Source organism: Staurois parvus, unplaced genomic scaffold (assembly GCF_062004578.1).
Source record: "Staurois parvus isolate SC_StPar_1 unplaced genomic scaffold, SC_StPar_1.0 ptg000599l, whole genome shotgun sequence".
Lineage (NCBI taxonomy): Eukaryota > Metazoa > Chordata > Amphibia > Anura > Ranidae > Staurois > Staurois parvus.
In genome coordinates, this window is record NW_028318395.1 from 108942 (window position 1) to 134544 (window position 25603).

Consider the following 25603-nt stretch of genomic DNA (forward strand, 5'->3'; position numbering starts at 1 on the left):
TACCTGTCAAGACCCCCCAAAAAAGTGCCAAATGTGGCAGTGTGGGGGAGGATACAAACAAGCGGAGCTTCCCTTTTTTGATAGAGCTCCGCTTTAAGTGATCTTCAGGCCTAAAATTTTAAAATGTGTGCAAAAAAAATGCATGGCTTTGGCAGTGAAAGGTTTAAAAAAAATATGTCACGGTGACAGTTTCATGTTTTTGCTATTCAATTTCTTATCACAAAAGATGGAATCTGGGTGGGGGAATCACTATAGAGGCTCATTTTGTTAACATGGGATGTAGTCACATTACACTATGAGAAATTAACCAAAAAAAAAAGCTTCCTTGGCATACACATTTTTCCAATTCAGTACAATGGCAAGCACTCTGATTGGCCACTTTTGGTAGCATGTTTGATCTTATGTGTCTAGACCCAGAATAGCTGTATGCGTAGATTTTAATTAAAAAGTTAAATAGATACTACTTGTCTTGTTCATGGCAAATCTGCTCTCTTCATCATAAACAAGCACACCATGAATATTTAAGACTTTTCCCAATCTGTTTGCAAATAACCTGCTCTGAAACGTCCCCTGCCTCTCCACATATGTACCCAAAAACAGGTTAACCCAACATAACAAAGGTAAGGTAATTACCTTGTATATAAATTAACATAGTAAGGAGTCATTTTGGTATGTAAAATATGTAGTTCTTCTGGCCCACTATGAATGCCAACTTCACATGCATGAATATACTGTAGGAATATAAAATGTGTGTATCATAGATATGAGTAAATTTACTGTATATACATACAGTAAATATACTCATATCTATGATGCACACATTTTATATTCCTACAGTAAATGTCACACAGGGAGTAAATTCACACCAGAATGCAGTTCTTTGATTGCTATATGTTTTTTAACCTCCCTAGCGGTATGATTATTTCCGATTTTTTGTGCTGAAAGCGGTACCATGTTTTTGCATGGAAATAAGTAGTTTTTTATAGTAGGCTGTAAGAGTCTAGTAAACATCCCGGGTAGGATAAAATTTGAAACACAAAATCATAAATTATAATTTAATAAATGATCATAAAAAATAATATAATAATAAATTTAATTCAATAATATAATCAAACCAAAAACACTGAAAGTTGAAATACAGAGGCAAATTTGCACATCGCTGAGCAAAGTCGCAAAATCGTTTTCAGTGTCTGATGACGAATTTCCCCACGAATCATTATCACTCAATTCTGCAAGTGGTTCTGATTTACGATTGCTGTTCTCTAGCTGGTCTAAAACCGATTTTGACGTAAAGGGACGCTTTTTGGACGCCATGGACTTTTCTAAGTTTCCAGGCAGAAAGAACAGTCAAAATGCAGGCAGGGCACAGGACAAAGCACTTGGGACAAAATGTATGTGAAATGCATTGAAACAGCAATGTTTTACTATGTAATAATCTTTTTAAAAATTTCAAATTTGCCGCCGGTTCTGGCGCCCGTACATCCCGACGTCACAGGGACTGGAACACGGAAGCCGGATGCCGGCATCGGCCAGAGAAGATGGCCGGGGACGCTGCAGGGGACACATCATGGGAGCGAAGGACAAGGTAAGTGCTGCAGGGACTCCCTGAGCAACGCCGCATGGTAAGCCCGAGTGTAGCTCGGGGTTACGGATCTTGGTACTCAAATTTTACCCCGAGCTACACTTGGGAACACCGCTAAGGAGGTTAAAGTAGCACGACTACTTTTTGGTGCTGTTCGGCATGATTTAAGCCCATTGAAATTATTTGAAATGAACACCTTCCAGGGGTGAATGGAGAGGTGGGGAGGTACTGATGACCCTGGAAGGCTGCATCTCCACTGCACATGCTGAGCTATTGCGGCACCAGGACTTGCAAAATCTCTTCTGTTTTATTGTAGTGCTGCTACTGAAGCAAATAGGAACCATCACCTAGACCAGGACAGATACTTCCATCACAACCCTTAAAAACAGTTGTATTGTTCCCACAATCAACATTTTACTTCTTATTACTTTCAATATAAGTAGATATTTTTATTATGTGCTGTTAGTAATTAAACAAATGCTGTGTATTGAAACAAAGTTTTAAAGGATAGTACTGTGCAAATGTTTTAGGCAGTTGTGAAAACATACTGTAAATTCAGAATGCTATCAGAAATAGAAGTGTTAATAGTTTTTTTAATTTATAAATTAACAAAATGGAAAGCAAATGAGCAGAAGGAAAATCCAAATCAAATCAATATTTGGTGTAAACACCACATACAGCATCAGTTCTTCTAAGTGCACTTGCACACAGTTTTTGAAGAAACTTGGCAAGTAGGTTGTTCCAAACATCTTGAAGAACTAGCTACAGGTCTTCTGTGGATGTAGGCTGCCTCACATCCTTCTGTCTCTTCACATAATCCCAGAAATACTTGATGATGTTGAGATCAGGGCTCTGTGGGGGCCAAACCATCACTTCCAGGACTCCTTGTTCTTTTTTACACTGAAGATAGTTCTTATTGACATTGGTGATATGTTTGGGTTTGTTGTCCTGCTGCAGAATGGAAGCAAAGGGGAAGCCTGTTTAAAGGCCCCCCACACTCATGGGATGGTGTCTCTATAGCTGTGGGTGAGGCTTCCCCTGCAGGACAATTACGAGTGGCTCCGCCCCCCAATGACGGAACTGACAGATTGGTCACTGCAGCAACAGGACGCTCCGGCCCCTCGGCACCTGGGACAGCTCCAGGCTTGTCACAGGGATGGAACGGCACACCACCACCGCAGCTTCACCTTGGGAACAGCGAGGCACACAAGCAGCTGCAGATGGCATCAGTCTAGATCAAGAGGCACAACAAATTCCAGTTGTGTGCTCTCCTCACATGGCACAAAAAGCAGTTCAGAAGGATGGTGAGTCTGCTCAATTTCAAAGTCTTACTGCTTTATCCACATCCTTAGCTTCCCTACTTGATAACTTTTGGGTTAGTATGCCTTTAGTTTATAGCTCTGTGCCTCTTGTCACTGCTGCAGCTGTTTGGAATTCTGCTGTCTCTCCTAACATCTGCAACACTAATGTACTGGATTCTGCTGTTAGTAATAATGTTTTACCTGTTCCTGATCTTAATGCTGATGTCACCTCCCAGGATTTATCCAATATCCCTGAATTATGTTTGAAAGAGTCCATGTCTTGTGTTTTATCTCCACTAGGTTTTCATTTATCTTCAGGGATCAAGGATAAAATCTGCCCTGAGGATTTTGTTGACTTGTTATCTCTCCTTCCTTCTACAAAGGAATTTTTACTTAAAAATGACAAGAAAGATGACAAGTCAGAGGAGGACAGATGCAGGCCTGTCACTCGTGATTTAATAACTGGTTACAGGCTTTCTGTGTATATCCTAGCATTATTTGTGAAAAGCGCCCTGAAAAAGCATGAGATTGTTTTAACATGTGGCCATAGTATTGGAGGCTTACAAAAATTTTGGAGGGATGGCATGGTTCTTATATGATGAGTCCTTTCAGCAGAAATTGGCGGTTCACCCCAGTTTATGTTGGGGATGTAAAGATATTGGTTTGTGGTGGAATCTTTTTCTACCCCAACACCAATTCATCAATAAACAAAACCCCTCTGCAATAAATGCGTCAAGTTACAAAAAGGGAATCTGCTTTGCTTTTAACGATTCCCAGTGTAAATGGCCCGGCTGCTGCCGCTACCATCACGAATGTGAATTCTGTGCAGGATCACACCCTATTGCCAAGTGTTTAAAAAAAAATGGCATCCGCAAATCAGCAACCAGGAAAGGAATTTCATTCGAAAATCTCTCTCTCCTGTGAACCTGTGAAGAATGCTTCTGTGGCTTCAGCAATACACAGACAAGCAGACGGTGCAGCTGCTGTTTGAGGGTTTTCACAAAGGTTTTTTGCTCCCTCCTCTCCAAGGTTTTGGCCGTACTATTGAAAAAAATTCTAAAATCAGTTTACACATTTCCTGAAGTGGTTAGGGATATAATTTATAAGGAAATATAAGAGGGTAGAGTGGAGGGCCCATTTCCTGACCCTCCCTACAATTTTAGAATTTCTCCTTTTGGGATTATTCCAAAAAAGGAACCCAATTGTTTCAGACTGATTCACCACTCATCTTTCCTAAAGGGAAACTCTTTAAATGATTAGATAAGTGAGGAGTCAGCTTTGGTACAGTATCAACTTTTGAGGATGCTTTTGAAGAAAATCCAAGAAGTGGGCTTTGGTTCTTTCTTGACAAAAGCAGACATTACATCAGCTTTCTGATTGCTTCCCATCCACTCAATATCTTTTAATTCCCTAGGCTTCTATTTTGATGAATGTTTTTTCTTTGACAAATGTCTCCCAGTGGGTTGTTCCATTTCTAATATAACCAACTGTGATCAATCAGCACAATCACACGCCCCAGCTAAATCCAAAATACTATTAAATAGCTCTTTGTTGCTTGCTGAACACAAAAACAGTGGATTCCACCTCACTATCTAAATATATTCACAAATTACTAGTGCAGCGCAACTCTCTAATTTAATAATTGTTAGAAAACATAAATGCTCCTGTGAAAAACATATACAAGTGATAAACTAAAGAGTCCATTAACAATCCCCTCAGTGACATATATTACTTCTGTGAATATCTTCTTCTTTAGTAATAGTGATCCTCCACCACACCAGGTGAAAAACCTGCTCACCTTAAGAAAAGAAAATATGCGCTCATCTGTGTGTACTCAACTCCTCAGTCACAGTGACATATCTTCTTATTTCCTCTCACCTTCCACTCACTTTTGCATCAGGCAAAAATTGATCTCATGCAACAGAAAGCCCGAAACATAGTGCTCTCTGTATAACACTTTATTGTATCCCCCACTAAAATAACACTTACAGATATAAAAGTATAAAAAACATAAAATGTGTATCCACATCCAGCTCACTGCTCCGCTAGCAAGATAGTGGCGGATGGGTAACACAGTACTGGCTCCTCCTTCACAGAGGCATTGCACCCCCCCTCAGGGCTTCCTCAATCGGTGGAGAGTCGTTCTAACACAACCTTTGTATAGCCACACATTCCCCCAACTTGTGTCCAATTGGTCATGGAGACCCAGGAAGTGAGTCATCATCTTTGGGCGGAAGTACCAATATTGGCCTCTTCTCCGCCCGTGAACTGCGAACGCACCACCGGAAGTACCCCGGCGGCCATCTTAAGTGAGGGTAATAGGAGATTCCCAGAGAACACAGGCACTGGCAGTGCATCATCATCCCTGGGTGGAAGTGCCAATACTGGTCTCTTCTCCACCCACGGACTGCACACACACCACTGGAAGTACACCGGTGGCCATCTTAAGTGAGGGTGACCGGAGATTCCCACCAAACTCTGGCAGAAAACACTCTCTCCCATCCTCCACACAAAAGACCAGACGTCTACACATTAACCTACATCAACCCAAGCTACCTCTCTAAAACCCTGATACATAAGAACATAAATGATGAATAATATGCATTTACCCGGGCTTTATCATTACAATACCTGACTTAAATACATCAAAATGCACATGCACACAAGAATATATACCGACTAAAACACCCAACTATTACTAATAAACAATTTAAATCAAAATTAATATTAAGACCCCTAGGCGACAGAACCTTGGTTTCAAAAATCCAAAAGGATTCCCTCTGACTCAAAAACCATATAAAATGACCTCCTCTTCAATGTTTATTGACTTTTTCCACCCCCCCAGAATTTTAATCCTGTGGGATCTTTCCCATAGACTTCTCTAGAATGTTTAGAAATACTATGTTCCTTCTTACCTTTCTTAATATTATTAATATGTTCCCTAATCCTCTGTAAAGGTCTAGAGGTACGCCCAACATACTGAAATGAACAAGGGCACTCCATCATATACATCACTCCTTCAGTGGTACACGTGATGAAGTCCTTCAATTTATTTTTGCTACTATTTTGAGGCGTTTGCAACATTTTTGGAATGGGTGGTTCAGATTCGTTCTGGATCATCTTGTACTCTTCATTGTTTAGATGATTTTCTTTTTCTTGGTAGTTCGTTCCAGGAATTTCGTAATCTCTTGACTACTTTTTTGAATACTTGAGCAGACTTCAATATCCCTTTAGCACAGGAAAAGACTATTTTACATACAACTAATATTATTTTTCTCGGTATTACCATAGAAACGATCTCTATGGAATTTATTTTTCCACGGGATAAGTTTGAGAAACTTTCTTTGATGATACATAGGTTGATAAGAATAAAAAAGGTCTCCTTAAAGGATATGCAGAGCCTTCTAGGCCTTTTGACATTCGCAGCTAGGATGTTGCCAATCGCCCGTGTTTTCTCTAGACATTTTTATTTGGCAATTTCCGGGTTAAAATCCCCTTCACATATCAAAATTACTTCAGATTTATGGGAAGAGATCTTGGTGTGGTCCCAATTCTTAGATCATTTCAATGGAAGCCTACCCCACCCTCACCTAACAGCCGCTGCCCTTCCCTCCTCCTACCACTCCATCCCCCACAGCCGTTTCCTCCTGTACCTCTACCCCCTCCCTCCTAGATTGTAAGCTCGAAAGAGTAGGGCCCTCTTACCCCTTGTGTGCTGTTTGATGTTACTGTACTGTTTCATGTATTGTCCCCCCTCTATTGTACAGCGCTGAGCAAACCCTTTGGCGCTATATAAACTCGATAAATAAATAAATAAATAAATAAATAAATAAATAATGGAAGAGCAATTTTACAGGAACCTTTTGTTTGTGATCAGGATTTCCTTTTATTTACAGATGCAGCAGAATCAATCGGTTTTTCGACAGTTTGGAAAACCCACTGGTGCGCAGCGCTGTGGCCCTCCACATGGCATTCTAAAGGTTATATTAAGAATGTGGTTATTCCTAATTTTGGTAGCCATAGGAATTTGGGGTGAATTTTTTCGGAATAAGCGTATCCTTTTTACTGACAATAAGGGAGTATTTGTATACATTAGTGTAGCGCTCTAAGAAATGTCATAAAAACCATAAAAAATAAAAAAATAAAAAATATTAAATCAAATGTGACCAGTGCTGTAATCTCCACAGTGCTCTTATGCCACTAATAGCACTAGAAACGGACAAACCCAACAATATCAGAATATGCAGTATACAGTATATATTAAATGTGACAAGTGCTGAAATCTTCTCAGTGCTCTAGTAATACTGAGTAAAAAATAAAAAGATAAAAAATAAGATAAAAGTGATAGTGTCACTCCAAACGATAAATAAATCAAATAGGTAACAGGTGACAGTGCCACTTCAACTTCATTCAATGTCCAATTTTCCTTATTCGCATTCTTCTATTTAAAGTGTTCTTGATAACCATGCATAGTGTGTATAGGTAGTGCCACACGTGAACCAACACACTCTTATCCACTTTGGCTGAAATGCCTGCTCACCTCCTTCCTGCGACCCCAAGGGGCCCACAAGCCTTTAGGATCACCCTGGATCCTCAGGATTCCTGGTAATGGCACCTTCCTGATATTCCTCCTATCAGGTCTCCTCCACTCCTTCACTGCTATGCCTCCCAGATTCCTCACCACCGATTGTCTGTAAGCTCTCTCTCACAAAGACAGTGAGTAGAAAAACAGATCCTCCATTGTGTAGTATTTTCCAATCAAATAGGGTTTATTAATAAATAGTAGTAACTGGTGACTTACATTCTGTTTGCACAGTCCCAATGTATTCCTCTCAGGGTAAAACTGCAACCTCTTAGTAATGACTTCCTGATAACCAGGAAAATGGCGTCCCACACCGGAAGTGCGACACTCCGGATACCGGAAGTAGCGTCTATGTTTTGCCTACGCGTTACGTCACGTACCTCGTGACTTCTTCTGACCCAGAAGAAGTCACGAGGTACGTGACGTAACGCGTAGGCAAAACATAGACGCTACTTCCGGTATCCGGAGTGTCGCACTTCCGGTGTGGGACGCCATTTTCCTGGTTATCAGGAAGTCATTACTAAGAGGTTGCAGTTTTACCCTGAGAGGAATACATTGGGACTGTGCAAACAGAATGTAAGTCACCTGTTACTACTATTTATTAATAAACCCTATTTGATTGGAAAATACTACACAATGGAGGATCTGTTTTTCTACTCACTGTCTTTGTGAGAGAGAGCTTACAGACAATCGGTGGTGAGGAATCTGGGAGGCATAGCAGTGAAGGAGTGGAGGAGACCTGATAGGAGGAATATCAGGAAGGTGCCATTACCAGGAATCCTGAGGATCCAGGGTGATCCTAAAGGCTTGTGGGCCCCTTGGGGTCGCAGGAAGGAGGTGAGCAGGCATTTCAGCCAAAGTGGATAAGAGTGTGTTGGTTCACGTGTGGCACTACCTATACACACTATGCATGGTTATCAAGAACACTTTAAATAGAAGAATGCGAATAAGGAAAATTGGACATTGAATGAAGTTGAAGTGGCACTGTCACCTGTTACCTATTTGATTTATTTATCGTTTGGAGTGACACTATCACTTTTATCTTATTTTTTATCTTTTTATTTTTTACTCAGTATTACTAGAGCACTGAGAAGATTTCAGCACTTGTCACATTTAATATATACTGTATACTGCATATTCTGATATTGTTGGGTTTGTCCGTTTCTAGTGCTATTAGTGGCATAAGAGCACTGTGGAGATTACAGCACTGGTCACATTTGATTTAATATTTTTTATTTTTTTATTTTTTATGGTTTTTATGACATTTCTTAGAGCGCTACACTAATGTATACAGATTTTTACACTGATTAGGTTATTGGTTGGAGTGTCAGCAGCTTACTTATTAGGAGGGGGAACTATCCATAGAAGCGCAGGAGGATCTATAATCAATAAGGGAGTATTACCGTATATACTCGAGTATAAGCCGACCCGAATATAAGCCGAGGTACCTAATTTTACCACAAAAAACTGGGAAAAACTATTGACTCGAGTATAAGCCGAGGGGGGAGGAATAGTGCCCCATCGTTGGTGTCAGTGGGGGGAGGAATAGTGCCCCATCGTTGGTGTCAGTGGGGGGAGGAATAGTGCCCCATCGTTGGTGTCAGCGGGGGGAGGAATAGTGCCCCATCATTGGTGTCAGTGTGGGAGGAATAGTGCCCCATCGTTGGTGTCAGTGGGGGGAGGAATAGTGCCCCATCATTGGTGTCAGTGTGGGAGGAATAGTGCCCCATCGTTGGTGTTAGTGGGGGGGAGGAATACTGCCCCATCGTTGGTGTCAGTGGGGGGAGGAATAGTGCCCCATCGTTTGTGTCAGTGTGGGAGGAATAGTGCCCCATCGTTGGTGTCAGTGGGGGGAGGAATAGTGCCCCATCGTTGGTGTCAGTGGGGGGAGGAATAGTGCCCCATCGTTGGTGACCCCTGCTCCAGCCTGGGCTCGCTCGCTCCCTTCCTCTCCCATGGTACACACTTACCGGTCAGATGTCTTCCTTCTCCGGCCGCTCTCCTCCTCTTCATTTGCTCGATCTTCGCGGTGCCGCTCGGCTCCTCCTCTCCAAGCTCCAGCTCCTCGCCGGTGATTGGCCGCCGGAACTGTAGCTCAGGAGAGGCACACAGGCGCCCAATCACCGGCGAGGAGGTGGAGCTTGGAGAGGAGGAGCCAAGCGGCATCGCGAAGATCGAGCGAGTGAAGAGGAGGAGAGCGGCCAGAGAAGGAAGACATCTGACCGGTAAGTTTGTACCATGGGAGAGGGAGGGAGCGGCGAGGATTGATCCCGGGGGTGTGTCCAGATGACAGGGACGGCATGTCACCTGCAGACGTTGACTCGAGTATAAGCCGAGGGGGCCGTTTTTCAGCACAAAAAATGTGCTGAAAAACTCGGCTTATACTCGAGTATATACGGTATTTGCCCTTAATTGTTTGGCATCTAAATCCCCCCCTGTAATTTCCCTGATAAGGTGCTCAGGTGCCTCGTTTTAAAATGTCTTTGCCTTAACGTGGGTTAAAGATAAATATCTACCAGGAAGACAGAATGAGATTGCGGACTCTCTATTTTGTTTGCAGATGCACTGATTCAGGTCCCTGTTTCCAGCTGCAGACTAGAAGGGAGTCCTTTGTCCTCCATTTCTATGGGATCTAATCTAAGTCTGATTGGGACCAGCATTAGGAGATTCATTGCCCCAGAGGCAGAATTTTCTACGTGGCATGGGATTACCCTCTTTAGAGTACTCAGAGCAGCTTTTATTGCAATTTCTTAAAATTTTGATGTCCCAATCTTTATCATGGGCTCATATCAACAATATTTTGGCAGGTATTTCCTTTTTTCAAAAAATGCATAATCGCAGACACTCATTATTATACTGTTCTCCAGCCCTTTGAGAACAAACTGCCTCCTGCGATAGCCAGATATTTCAATTTTTGACTCATCAGTCCAGAGGAACTGCTGCTATTTTTCTGCACCCATGTTTTTATGTATAGTTGAGTCACTTAGCCTTGTTTTGACATTGAGGTATGCGCTTAAGCTTGAAGTCACAAATTGAGACATATGAAAATGATGATTACTAGCTCCTGCTTGGTATAATTGGTTACTCATACACCTGACTCTAATCCTACAAAATCCCTGACTTTGTGAAAGTGTGCAAGTTTAAGAATTGATGATGGTTTGAAGCCACAGGGTAGTTATGCCAAATATTGCTTTGATTTAGATTTGCATTTTGTAAATTGATGAAAATAAACATATAAAATATATATTTCTGAAAGCACTTTACAGCATTTCTTCACTGCTGCCTAAAACTTTTGCACAGTACTGTATATCTAAAGCCAAAACGTTTTTTTCGTTTTGAATAGAGTAGGAAAGGTTTGATACCTATGTAAGTTGTTTTTTAACCTATTTCCAGTTGAAACAACAGGAAATGCTTACCAAAATGGAGAAATCTTGTGTTAGTTGCTACCTCAACAAGTGTCCCTATTGGAACATTTTACCCCTATTACTGTTTTGGTGTCAACTCCAAACTTTGACTTTCAGTCCCATTGAAAATGGTTAATAGGGCAAATAGAGCGGGCTACTGTTCCCAGCATGGAAACTGGCAGCAATAAAAACCAGGCAGGGGTGCTAACCCTTGCTTATTCTATCCAAAGCTAAAACATATAATGCTTAAGACTACTTCCTCATAAAAGGAAAGTAGAATTGTTAGGCAACATCTGGCTTTCAATACTCCTTGCTGGCTCTTGAGGATTATATTATTTTCATGTATGTAGTCTTCTCCACAATATTAATAGAGCTCAGTAGAAACTAAACTTACAGGTCTGCAGTTGCTAGGTGATGACCTTGATGCCTTTTCAAATACAGATGCCACTTTAACTTTGTGACAATCCATTGGTAACAAGCCAGCAACTAAATAGAAAATGAAAAGGAAATAGTTGCTCTTAGCTTTTCTAAGCCTATGGATGTAAGACATTGCAAATGGGTACTTTATTCACATTTTAAGAAAGATTGTTTCTGGAGCATTTTAACTTTAAGTCACTATGCTGCATTTGAAATTATGTCTGCCACCCTTCTACTTCATTACCACCATTTGCTTTACTGTGTATGCACAGAGACATTGAATTGGTTTGTTATCGCTTATCTCTTTGTGCCCAGTGACCAACTGTATATTCTCATCTTTTAAGAGGACTGACATGCTCAGACATCTTTCTGCTTTTAAGATATTGAAAGATTTTTGGGGAATATGTCTCTTGTTTTAGAGACCTGCTCTTCATATTGATATTTTGGCAGTCCACTTTACCTCCTGAAAATGAAAATAGACAGCGATATACCCAAAGCAACAAAAATAAAAAATTGTTTCAACAGCTACTCTAAATGCATAAATATGTGCAAAAAAATATAATATGAACAAGGCAGCCCTAAAAAACCCCACTATTAATAAAAGTGACAGCAAAAATATAAATAAGAAAGAAAAAAAAAACACAGGAGCGAATTCAAATAATTGCATAAGAAACTTAAAAATTAAAAGCACCCAACAATAGTGTTCATTTCACCATTCACAAAAGAAAGTTAAAAAAATGTGCTAATAGTATAAATTCCAATAGCCCATGCAAGTGCTGCACTCCAAATGAAAAATGCTGCTCCAAAAGAGAAACAAGTGAGAAGGATCCTCAGCACACCCTTTGGATGGCCTTTACTCACCTGAACGACAGAGGTATTGTGCTCTAATCCTAAATATGATGTTCTTCCACTCCTCTGAACCCACTAGGTTCCACAGATGTAATCAGCCACAGGCAATAAGAGGAATATTCCTCCACTCCTCTAGACCCACAAAGCTCCACTTCAATAAGTGACCTGCTTGGCCACAGCACAATCGCTCCCTTCTCTTAAAGGCTGTGTCTTTGTCAGAGAGAAGTGTGAAACCCAGCTGCATGGGCACTACTTCATTGGAGGACTCGGGCCCAGGCGACATGGAAGGTGAGGGAGGCATGGGTGAGAATGCAAATCTCAGGGCCAAATATACAGAAGGCTTCCGCTAGCACTCCTTAAAGGAAGGTCTCCCTCGGAGTCTGGTATCAATGAGAATGGCAAACAAGATTAACTCCTCAAGATTCTTAGGTATATCTCGAGCTGCAATCTTATCTTTAATGTTATCAGAGTGGCCATGGGAAAAAGCATCCATGAGAGCCTCATTGTTCCAACCAACCTCTGCTACCAGAATATGTAATTCAATAGTGTAGTCGGCAACAGTTCTCGTACTCTGTTTAATGGACACGAGGTAATTGGCAGCAGAAGTGGAGTGAGCGGGAATATCAAATACCCTTTTAAAGGAGGCCACTGACTCAGGGTAATTCTCGACAATGGGTTTTTGTGTCTCCTATAGAGGGTTTGCCCAAGCCAAGGCTTTGTAAAGCAAAGAAATAATGAAGCCTACTTTGCTTCTGTCTTTATTTATCGCCGGGTGCAGCATCTCAAAATATATTCCAACCTGGCTGAGAAACCCTCTGCAGTGAGCTGGATCGCCCCCAAACCACTGGGAAGGTGGAGCAGAACCATAAGCATACCACAACCAGAAGCATACTTCTTACAGTGGTAGTATCAGAAGCAGCTGCCTGAACCAAGATACGAACAGCAGCAGGGACGGCTTGCAACACTGGTTGTATCGGAGCAGTCAGGGTAGGAGGATCCAGATGAGTAGTTCGTAATGCTATGGCAAAGGACCATTTTTAATGCCATGGCAAACTGATCCAATCAGTGGTCCTAATCATCCAATCTGTAAAAAATATTCCAGCTAGGTGTGTCACGATCGCGGCGTCAGACCCCAGACCTTCTCACCAAACTCGTGACCGAAGGACTAGCCGATCTAAAACCACAATGTCACGTGCATAACAATGCTACACCCAGCTGCACCCTGCACAATGATTTTCCAGCTAATTGGACCACAATCGATGTACCGGCAGCCTGAGCAATTGTTACTGGGTCAGGTTAATTACACAACCCTTCACACTGCCACCACCTCCTTTTTGTACAGAGAAAGAGGAAACTCGGCAATATCACACTTTCAGAAGGAAAGATTTATTACTAAAAGGTCAAACGGGTGCAATAAAAATATTTACAAAAAAGATGTAACTAAGATATACAGTCATGGCCGAAATTGTTGGCACCCTTGATATTTCTCCAGGAAATCATGTATTTCTCACGAAACGTATTGCATTAACACATGTTTTGCTATACACATGTTTATTCCCTTTGTGTGTATTGGGACAAAACAAAAAAAGGGAGGAAAGAAAGCAAATTCGACATAATGTCACACAAACCTCCAAAAATGGGCTGGACAAAAGTATTGGCACCCTTTCACAACTGCGGATAAATAAGAATGTTACAAGCATGTGATGCTCCTGTAAACTCACCTGGGGCAAGTAACAGGTGTGGGCAATATAGAAATCACACCTGAAAGCAGATAAAAAGGAGAGACGTTCACTTAACCTTTGCATTGTGTGTCTGTCTGTGCCACACTAAGCATGGACAACAGAAAGAGGAGACGAGAACTGTCTGAGGACCTGAGAACCAAAATTGTGGCAAAATATCAACAATCTCAAGGTTACAAGTCCATCTCCAGAGAACTAGATTTGCCTTTGTCCACAGTGCGCAACATTATCAAGAAGTTTGCAACCCATGGCACTGTAGCTAATCTCCCTGGTCGTGGACGGATGAGGAAAATTGATGAAAGATTGCAACGCAGAATAGTCCGGATGGTGGATAAGCAGCCCCAAACATGTTCCAAAGACATTCAAGCTGTCCTGCAGGCTCAGGGAGCATCAGTGTCAGCGCGAACTATCCGTCGACATTTAAATGAAATGAAACGCTATGGCAGGAGACCCAGGAGGACCCCACTGCTGACACAGAGACATAAAAAAGCAAGACTACAGTTTGCCAAAATGTACTTGAGTAAGCCAAAAGCCTTCTGGGAAAACGTCTTGTGGACAGATGAGACCAAGATAGAGCTTTTCGGTAAAGCACATCATTCTACTGTTTACCGAAAACGGAATGAGGCCTACAAAGAACAAAACACAGTACCTACGGTAAAATATGGTGGAGGTTCAATGATGTTTTGGGGTTGTTTTGCTGCCTCTGGCACTGGGTGCCTTGACTGTGTGCAAGGCATCATGAAATCTGAGGATTACCAAAGGATTTTGGGTCGCACTGTAGGGCCCAGTGTCAGAAAGCTGGGTTTGCGTCCAAGATCCTGGGTCTTCCAGCAGGACAATGACCCCAAACATACGTCAAAAAGCACTCAGAAATGGATGGCAAAGAAGCGCTGGAGAGTTCTGAAGTGGCCAGCAATGAGCCCAGATCTAAATCCCATTGAACACCTGTGGAGAGATCTTAAAATTGCTGTTGGGAAAAGGTGTCCTTCCAATAAGAGAGACCTGGAGCTGTTTGCAAAGGAAGAGTGGTCCAAAATTCCGGGTGAGAGGTGTCAGAAGCTTATTGATGGTTATAGGAAGCGACTGATTTCAGTTATGTTTTCCAAAGGGTGTGCAACCAAATATTAAGTTAAGGGTGCCAATACTTTTGTCCAGCCCATTTTTGGGGTTTTGTGTGACATTATGTCATATTTGCTTTTCTGCCTCTGTTTTATATTTGTTCCAATACATACAAAGGGAATAAACATGTGTATAGCAAAACATGTGTTAATGCAATACCTTTTTTGTGTGAAATACTTGATTTTCAGGAAAAATATCAAGGGTGCCAACAATTTCGGCCATGACTGTATATATAAACATACAGAGCCTAACAGCACAGCAAAGAGATATCAGAGAGAGGTGAAAGGGTTAAAGTACTCGGCAAAGTCCTGGGTTAGCAGATCCAAGTTTCAGAGTGAAAGGGCACGGGTCTCCCCAGGTGGTACTGATGTTAAATGGGAGACGTCTTCAACTTCCACTCTTAGGCCTGACAGCCTATTTTGTAGTCCCCAGCAGAGGATGTCTCTGAAGTCAAGGACCAATACCCCGTTTAGGGAGTGTAGGTATGGGTGGATACCTCAACTAGAGCCAAAATCTCTCATAACTCATATTTTGGCCCATATTTTTCCAGCTGCACAAGTGACATTCCACCCACGGGTAGATTATTATGCAGACACGTCTGAGGATTGATTAGATATGAATTATGAAATTATACACTGTACGGTTCACGAGATCTACTTTTATGTTTTCCTATTTATTTGAGACAATGCGAGTGATCTATCAAACTGTTCGCCTTCTTGTGGCCAATCTGACGATAGGTCCGGTTTTTATGTAAGTCTCTCAAATTCCAAGATATGAGACATAGGGGAGAAATGGATTTTGAAAAGTGTTTATCTGATTCTGTCACCTACGCTTAGTTAGGTTTATTAGGTTGGAATCTTTTTCAACTCCTGGGAAAGCTTGCATTATCTCTTACGAGGTGTTACAATTTGCAGGTTCATTGGACAGGGAGGCCCCGACTCCCTTGGGGGGCTTTATAGCTCCTATGACCCTCCTGTGACATTCCCAACTCACACACATACTGGCCAAATGTCGCTGGGCCTCTCTAAGGAGGGGGGGGAAGAATGAGGGAGAAATATATTTGTCAGGATGGTTAATCCCTTTGCCAAGATGGAGATTGAAGCCAAAATGGTTGAACCACGTCCATCTCTGGGTATACGCTGTTACAAGGCGGACTACCTGCATCTTCTGAATTCATGGCCTTTGTGTAAAGTCAGAAACCATAAACCAGGCAGAGACAGAAAGTGCGGTTAAAATCACACCTTTAATTAACTAACACAGTTCAGGAACATAGTCAAAAACAGAAGCCAGGGTTTGGATGCCAGAGTGGGTACTCAGATGAGCTGGGGTCAGGAAGCCAGAAGTCAGCGTAGCCAGGAGAAAAATACAGGAACAGGAATGAGAAGAGAAGTCAGCCAGACCGAGTTGTACACAGGAACACAGGCAGAAACACACTGAAGTTTATAGACTACACAAGAACAAGATGGAACTAAACAAGGCTGCTAAAATAGCAAAAAGGGCTGGCCTAATGAGGCAGGTACTGGTATCCAGGTAAGCCACTGTGGAGACTTTGGTCCCTGACAGCTAAGCAGCTTCTGAGCACCGGAAGAAAGAGATGCTCATTAAGTAGCAGGAGCCCAGTCTTGGCAATCTGGTCTCCCTCAGTAAACAGAACATGGAAATGCAATTATTTTAGTAAATATAAACTGCTAAATACCTTTTTTCATGAGCAGCATATAGCAGTCTTGTGACTTTTATCAGTGTCCAGCCAAGCACTGGTTAAAACATGAAGGTGGAGTTTTAATTTTGCTCTCACTGTCCTATGAGGCTGCATGACCCCTGACCCTCTGTCTTGACAGTGCTGATTGACCATGTGCTGATCACATACACCCTCCCAAAGGAAAAAAAAAAATCTCTAGCAATACACACTAAACTGAGCATGTGCAGAGTGACTACTAGAGCTCTGTACTATCAGCAGATGGATTGGTGACAGTAGAGGAAGGGAAGGATCAGAGAAGATGGGATCAAACAGCCTTTTTACACAATGCGGAGGATTAATCTTACATTCCACAGTCAGTATAACAAGCATGCTTTTTTGTATATACAGACTGATTTTACTTTTGTGGGTTTAGTAACACTTTAAGTAACTTGTTTTTAGAGCACTGTTGCTGTGTTTGAGTTGTGCACCTAATGCCTGGTCAGTGGGAGACTTTCACTTGCAACCCTAAAGCTGTTGGTACCTCTGATTTACACACTCTCCTTAACCAAGCCCTCATTTCAACACCTTGAACATATACCCACAGGCGTGGGCAGTGATTTGACTTTCTTTACTACTGCACATTGTGCATTGGAGCAGTCGTTCCTTACGGGAAGATGACTCACAGATACGTGCTTATGACCAAATCCCTGCCGTGTATGCAGCAACTCTAGACCAAGCCTCATGCACACTGGGCAGAACAAAAATTTCACTTTTACATGTGTTTGGCATTTATTTTTTCAGCCTGTAAACTCATCTGTATGTTAGCCTATGTGTCCTTGCACACATAGGCCTTTACAGGCATTTTAAAAAAGGGAGCATTTACAGACTGAAAAAAAAGTCACCAGAGCATTTAGGAGAGGAGCATTTGGGAAGGAAATTGACTGAAATGTGTTTGCATAAACGCACATAAATGCAGAAAATCACAAATTACAGCTAGATGCGTTTGTACGTTAATGCATTCTAATGGCCAGAATATTGTAATATTCTTGCAAGTAAAATACATTAATGCTAAATAGGCAAACATGCATAAACATACATGAATACGCATAAACACCTGGCTTTTACCACATTTTATAAGCAGCATTCCTCCTGCCGCAAACACTCAGTGTGCATAAGGCCTAAATATCAACAAATTGGGATGTCCATTGAATGGGAAAGGACTAGAGTGGCAGACAGGGAACCTGCCTGACTACACTCAAATATGTCATGTCTACTGCCTGGCACCCGATCACCCTCACTAGGTGTATAGGGAGCCAGTTTCTTCCTCTCCTCGGATGCTGAAGTGGAAAATGGAGCAAAAGCTGGGATTCAAGATGGAGCACAAATAGAGACTAATATGCGTGTAAAGACTTGTTGAATTCACTATTCTTATCTGAAAAGAAACCTCCCCCCACATGATCTATGCAACAAACAAATAATCCAAGGACTACTACAGCTACAGTCTTGATTCCAGCATTGTGCTGTGGGTAAGGTGCACTGCACTATGGGAATGTCATATGTTTAATATGTTTACAAGGTTTTATTTTTTTGTACTTACTATTCTGGTATGGTGCAGTTAAATATGATTTACTAAATGTGATCTGTTGTTTAGGAGAGATGTTTCATGCCTGCTGGTGAGAGCTTCTTTTTAGCTGGGTGATGACATGTCTAAATGCCCTAAGGGATTGGTTAGCCTAGAGAACCTGGCCCTGTTCACCAAATACTCCACCATTTGGATCTGCTGATGGGCATGTGGATGTGTCATACACCTAGCAAATGGACGAGGAGTAATGATTGTTATTGCTACTCTCGACATTGCACAAGCCAACTGGACTGCAATAAAGTAAACTTTATATTTAGGCCCCATTCACACTAGGGAGTTTTGAACATTCTGCTAAAATAATGAATTGCAGAACTGCATGTTCGGGGGCTAATAATTTTAATGGCATCTGAAAATGCAGTGCGGTTCTGGCAGGTTTATCACGTGATAAATCGTGCTGCGATTGCAGCAAACTGCATTGTGGTACACGTGTCCCCCAAAAGAAGTTCAGGAACTTTTTTGGGGGGGACACGATTTATTGATCTATCTTACATAGTGACAAAGTTAGTCTGGCTGAAAAAAGACAAAAGTACATTTAGTTCAACCATGCAATAAAAAAAAAAGTTATAATCCTATACCCACAGTTGATCCAGAGGAAGGCAAAAACAACAACAAAGCATGATCCAATTTGCTCCTGCAAGGGAAAAATTTGTTCCTGATCCCCTGAGAGGCAACCAGATATTCCCTGGATCAACTTTACCTATAAAGCAGTGTTTCTCTCTAATCACCACCCCAATACAATCACCTTGTCATTACCAAATAAGGAGTATAAAGCAAAAATGTAAGTACTTAACCAGTCTTTATTAGTCAACCCAGCACAGACATCCATACACAAAATGGAATGTTTCACACAGAATGACACTCCAGAAACCTCCCCAATGATTCAATGGGAGACTATTAGTGTGTCATTCATGGAAAACCTTTAGCAGTGATGTCCCAAATTAAAAAATGCAGTCAAGTCCACATTAAGGAGCTGCTGAAATACAGTGTTTATGTATTTTGTGCAACAACTACATCAGTATTCAGAAGATATATATTTTTCAACCAGTATATTGCAGTGTTTATAAGTTTGTAGCTGTACCTATGATATATACTGTCTTTTCTCTGAATTACGTTTTCTGTTCTGTAGGATTATATACAGCATTTCTAATAGGAGTTGATATCTCAGATAAGTAAACTTAAGGGAACTCATAAACCAACACATTTTTAAAAATGAAAACGAGAACACATTTGCTGGAAGAACTTAGTAAAACAACTAGTAAGCACATTGTATTCAGCCAAACGTTCTTTACGAACCAGGCAACAAGAAAGGAAAACTCCTATCATAGGTTTTCCAGGCCAAAAGAGCAAACATGATGGTCCATACCAGGGGCGGACTGACCATTTGGAAACTCGGGCACTGCCCGAGGTCAGTAGGAGACCCCATGAGATGCCCCTGGTACCTTTTTCATAGGCTTTTTTGAGTTTGGGCAAGGACACAGGTGCCCCATTTATTTATTATTTATGTATTTCAGGTACTTATATAGCACCGTCAATTCGCAGTGCTTTACATATATATATATTGTACATTCACATCAGTCCCTAACCGTCAAGGGGAGTACAATCTAAGGTCCCTAACTCACATTCATACATACACATACTAGGGCCAATTTAGACAGGATTCAATTAACCTACCAGCATGTCTTTGGAGTGTAGGAGGAAAGGAGGAAACCGGAGTACCCGGAGGAAACCCACACAGGCACAGGGAGAACATGCAAACTTCAGGCAGGTGATGCCGTGGCTGGGATTCGAACCAACAACCCTAGTACTGCCAGGCGGAAGTGCTAACCATTAGCCACTGTGCTGCCCATGATCCCCTATTGCCTGGGATCCCCATAAGTTGTCAGTCCGCCCCTGGTCCATACCATTCAAGACACTACTGGCAAAGCACATAATAAATGCAACAATATTGTGCAACTGTTTCAATCTTACTATAGCAGATTGTATAATCTCCACTCTCCTCTTCCATGGCACACCCTGTCCAAGTCACATTTACAACAGATCCGTGATTACCTTTTGGCCTACATTAACCTATCTACTGTATTTTGGAATTGACAGCTGTACTGCTAGAAGGACCCATCACTTCAGAGGAGGGCATACAGGCTTTAAAACAGATGAAACCAAGCAAAAGTGCCAGACCTGACAGGCTCACAGCACATTATTTTAAGAGTGTGTTCAATATAATAGCCCTACTATAGTCCTTCTATCCCCGAAAAAATGAATAACTTTCAAGTGCAAATATTAATTATTATCTACTAGAAAGTAAATACAATATGTGGCTCACTCTTGTGTCACAATATAATAAAATCCATATAAACTTTTATCAAAGAATATGTAATTTTAGTGAAAATAAAGTCCACTTTAAAATAAAACAGTGATGTCCTGTAATCCACTCCAATTTCCAGTCCTGTATACCCCTTGTGTTCACCACACCGTGTATGCTATACTCTCACCACCAATATTGACCCATATACCATACAGGTCAAATCCAGCATTCCCATTTAAGGGGTAATAGACAATGGTGTCCTCCTGTCCACGCTCAGGGCTTCCTCCTTCCCTCTGTACAGTTTTAAACATTATGGGATAACTTTGCAGTCTTTTTCCTTTTAAAGGCAACGGCTTCTTCTAACTCCACCAAAATTTTAGCTCAAAATAAAAATATTACCATCATGGTGCTTTTTGTTTAAAATCGTTCCCTTTAATAAAATCCTACAAAATCACTCAATTAATAACAACAAAGGGAATGTTCTTTTTAACAGAAAGCACTATGAGAGTTCATGTGCTCCATCTGTGTGACAGCATATTGCACAAGTTCCAGTCTGGCATCCACAGCATTTCAGCAGTATACAGACTGTCATCTGGCCACTGACAGTATAGGGACCTACCACAGGCACCCATCCTCCTCCTCCTGCTACACCCTGTCACCAACTTAAGGGGGCAGTGGACAGAAAGGGAAAACCTCTCATCAGCCTCTACCATAGCCATGACAGTCACTGACTTTACAGACAACCTGCTTCTGTCTTTTTCTGAATCTCACAACATCCTACTAAACCTACTGAAAGAACTTCAAGGTTTCAAACATATTTCTAACCAGGAAATTAACTGTACCATATCTTGTGCACTACATATTTATTTTGCAGACACAGTAGTGGATGCTTGCAAACACTCTTTTCCATTCACCTGAAGATCAGATGCAAACCGATATCCATGGATACAATTACCAGCTAAGCTTTCAGGTTTATATCCACATACAGTTGTATTCAAAATAATAGCAGTGTGTTGAAAAAAGTGAATAAAGCTCAAAATCCTTCTAATAGCTTTTATTTACATATATACAAATGCATTGGGAACACTACACATTCTATTCCAAATCAAAACATGAAGAAAAATATATCAAATTTGTGTGGTTCCTCTAAAAAAATGGAAGAAAAGTGAATATTAGACTGTTCAAATAAATAGCAGTGTTTGTATTCTTCTTTACAAACTCAAACATTCACTATACAAACTGAAAAATGAAAAACTGAAAACAGTGATTGATCAGGTTAGTGATGTCTGACTGCTATTATTTTGAACACAACTGTAACTACTTAGCCCTTCTAAATGACTTTTTTTTATGAATCTATAGTTGTGGAATTACCCTTATTTTTTGTGGTTTGGGAGGGCGGCTGTGCTAAAGATGAATATCTTCCCACATCTCCTCTGTATAATACAGTTGATTCCAATATAATTACTGCTCAAATTTTTTTACATCCTTATGCAGACATTTTATCCTTTTAATTGTAACAATGCCAATTCCGGGATTAGCCTTCCACGCTTGACCTTAACCAAACATATGGGAGGTATTGGACTCCCAGGCATCAGATGCTACTAATGGGCATGTCACCTTACATGGGTGGTAGACTGTATCCTGCATGCATTTCTGAAAGACTGGGTATGCCTGAAGGGTGCATTCACTCAATAACCACTTGACAGAACCCTACAATCATAGCCAATCCTCAAAGGCTTACTTGCACACCCCCTCCTTGGAGTCACCATTCACAAATTCCACAGGGCCTGTGCAACACATATGCTTTTAATGATACCAGGTTCCCTGACCTTGAGCAGGCACAACCGAGATTTTCCACTGGACATGTCTCCATTCTGAAAACACTTTGGACTCAACCCACAAAGGCCATGGGTACTTCTTTAAGAAAAACCTTTTTCAAGACCACCTGCACATAGCTGACCAGTCGCAAGCTGAACTACTTCCCACTTGGCTTTACCTCCAAATTAGGCATTTCATTAGACATTTGAAACTCTACAACGGCACCTTATCTTCACAGTCTACATGTAAATTACTTCAAATCTTCCCACTAACCCAGGCTTGCAAGACCTGTGAGAATGACCTAGGAGTCAACCAGAGGCATTTTTTGAAAGCAATGGGCCTGTGTGCAATACAGTAAGTTGGATCCCCTGGGCTACAAATGAGAAAATGCAGTGCATGCAGCATACCGCAACAAAAATAGGTGTGTTTCTAATTGCACTGAATATTAGGCATGGTTTAAAAAGGTGTGCTTGCACAAAGTCTGAGCTGACTCACATAGCATAGAACACAGGTGTCAAATTGGCAGCCCTACAGCTGTTGCCAAACTACAAGTCCCATGAGACATTGCAAGTTTGACAGTTACAAGCATAACTCCCAAAGGCAAAGGCATGATGGGACTTGTAGTTTTGCAACAGCTGGCGGGCCGCCTTTTGACATCTCTGGTATAGAATGAGGCAGTGCTGAATAGGGAATATAAGTATAGTACCTGTGGAGGTACACTGGAGGAGCCAGGGCTCAACATTGGACTTTGGGGCACCTATTCAGGGGTTAGCAGTTGGTGACTTACTGACTACTGACCTCTGCGTCACTTACTAATGACCTCTGAACTCTGAATAATTTATTACTGACCCAAGACTTCTGCTTTATAGACTACTGACCTCTGAGTCATTGGTGACCTCTGAACTCTGTATCACTTACTACTGACCCCTGAGTTATTGACCTCTGAACTCTACATCACTTACTACTGACCCCTGAACTCTGCATCACTTACTACTGACCTTTGAGTCATTACTAACCTCTGAACTCTGTGTAACTACTAACCCATGAATTGTGCATCAGCTACTACTAACCCCTGAACTCTGCGTCACTTACTACTGACCCTGACCTCTGCATCAATTACTCCTGACCCCTGAACTCTGCGTCACTTACTACTGACTCCTGAACTCTGTGTCACTTACTACTGACCCTGACCTCTGCATCAATTACTCCTGACCCCTGAACTCTGCATCACTTACTGCTGACCTTTGAGTCATTACTGACCTCTGAACTCTGCATCACTTACTACTAACCCATGAACTGTGCGTCAGCTACTACTAACCCCTAAACTCTGTGTCATTGACTACTGACCCTTGAACTCTGTGTCACTTACTACTGACCCCAACCTCTGCATCACTTACTCCTGACACCTGAACTCTGCATTATTGACCTCTAAAATTTGCAAAATTTATTACTGACCTCTGTGTCACTACTGACCTCTGAACTCTTCATCACTGACCTCTGCACCATTACTGACCTCTGAGTCACTTACTACAGAGTTCAGGGGTCAACAGTAAGTGATGAAGATTTCAGAGGTCAGCTGAAGCACAGAGTGCAGTAATAAGTGACCCTCTGTCTAACAAATACAAACAGCCCTCCTCTGCACTACTTACCTTCATTCTTCTTCTCCCTGGACTCTTCACATTACTCAGGTAGTGCATGTCCAGCTCTTCTTCTTCTTCTATTCTCTGATACAGTAAGTGTGGCTAACGTACAGCCAATCATAACCCTACCTACTGGACCAGGGTATAGAAGAAGATCTAGAGCTGCAGTATCCTGAGGACTGTAAAAGTCCAGGGAGAAGGAAAACAGAGGTAAACCAATCACAGCCATTCATAGCCCTCCACTCCAGCCTTTAGCGCTCACCACCTCCTTGGCATAAACAGTGTTTCTGCTGCAGCTTCCTGTAACAAGCACAGCTGCAGTGGAGACATAGAACGGGAAATGGAATTGATGCATTGTTGGCACTGAGCAACAGAGGAGGGGATAGTTTTTCATTAATAGCTCCTACTCCAGTCATACCTACTAATTGTACACTGAACTATTAAGACAGTGACCACATATATGATAGGTTTCTCTCCCTTTCAATATCTTCTTCGCTACACATTATTACCTTGGAAACACTATGTGAAATCCCTGGCCATACATATGGCCAAAGTGGCTAGCTAGCTCAACTCAAATGCCTAATTAAAAAGGCTCTTTTGTGAGACTGAGAAGAGTTGCAGAGATTAAAAAACGTATGCCTCCAGCACCGGATAGACTGACTAACCGTAATAAGATATGGGCATGCTGGCTGCACTACAAAACCACTCCAGGGTATCTGAACTCCAAAGCTGAAATTCATAAATTTTAAACCACACTTTGTGCTGCCAAGTAAACCTGATGGACTCCCAGAGATAATTGCTTGCCACTTTTGGCTAAGTGTCTTCTTCTTCCCCCTTCCCCCCCTCATTCCATCATCAGCCTTGTTCATCAGCCATAAGCCAAGCTTAGAATCCTACCTCAAGAGACATGTGAAAGAGACACATGAAAGCATACTTTATAGTTAAATTGGAGCTGACTTACTTCTTGATTCCTACCTGCCTACCATCAGAATAGCTGTCATGAGTACCATACCATAAAGGGTGGACTATTAGGGGCATGTTCCTATACCTATAAAAAATTGTTATTTCATTTTTTTCTCTATATTTTGCAAAACAAAACTGTTCAAAACAAACATTCAATAAAAACTAATATGGCAAAGAGAGGGAGTAGTGAAAAGAAAAGGGGGGGATGGGGTGGTTGGGTTAAGGATGTTTCCTCTATTTCCAGGGAACCTCAATCTTGCTTGTCAAAGGGTGAAGGATAAGATTCATATGACCTTCCAGAATAACCTCCTAATCCTTGGAGAGGACATCCCCATAGTCGTGGGAGGAGGTGAAGTAAAACCCCTTTTAGGTTTTCATTGCTGTCTATTTTCCCATGGAGGAGATCCATTTTCCACTTATGCCTCCCAAATTAAGATTTCTGGCTGCAAAGCTTTAACCCAAAATATAAATGCACTCTAATTAAGGGTAAAGATTGCTATAAGTGAAAATAAATTAACTCTAATTTCCACTTTGTTATTCTGAAAACTGGTACTACTATCAGTGGCA

At 41.5% G+C, this 25603-nt stretch overlaps 1 protein-coding gene across 1 annotated transcript in view; it reads right to left on the minus strand.

The window, feature by feature from the left end:
* The window catches only part of LOC149449853 (uncharacterized), a 114631-nt gene that overhangs the window by 33319 nt on the left and 55709 nt on the right, over positions 1–25603 (minus strand). The window lies entirely within an intron of this gene.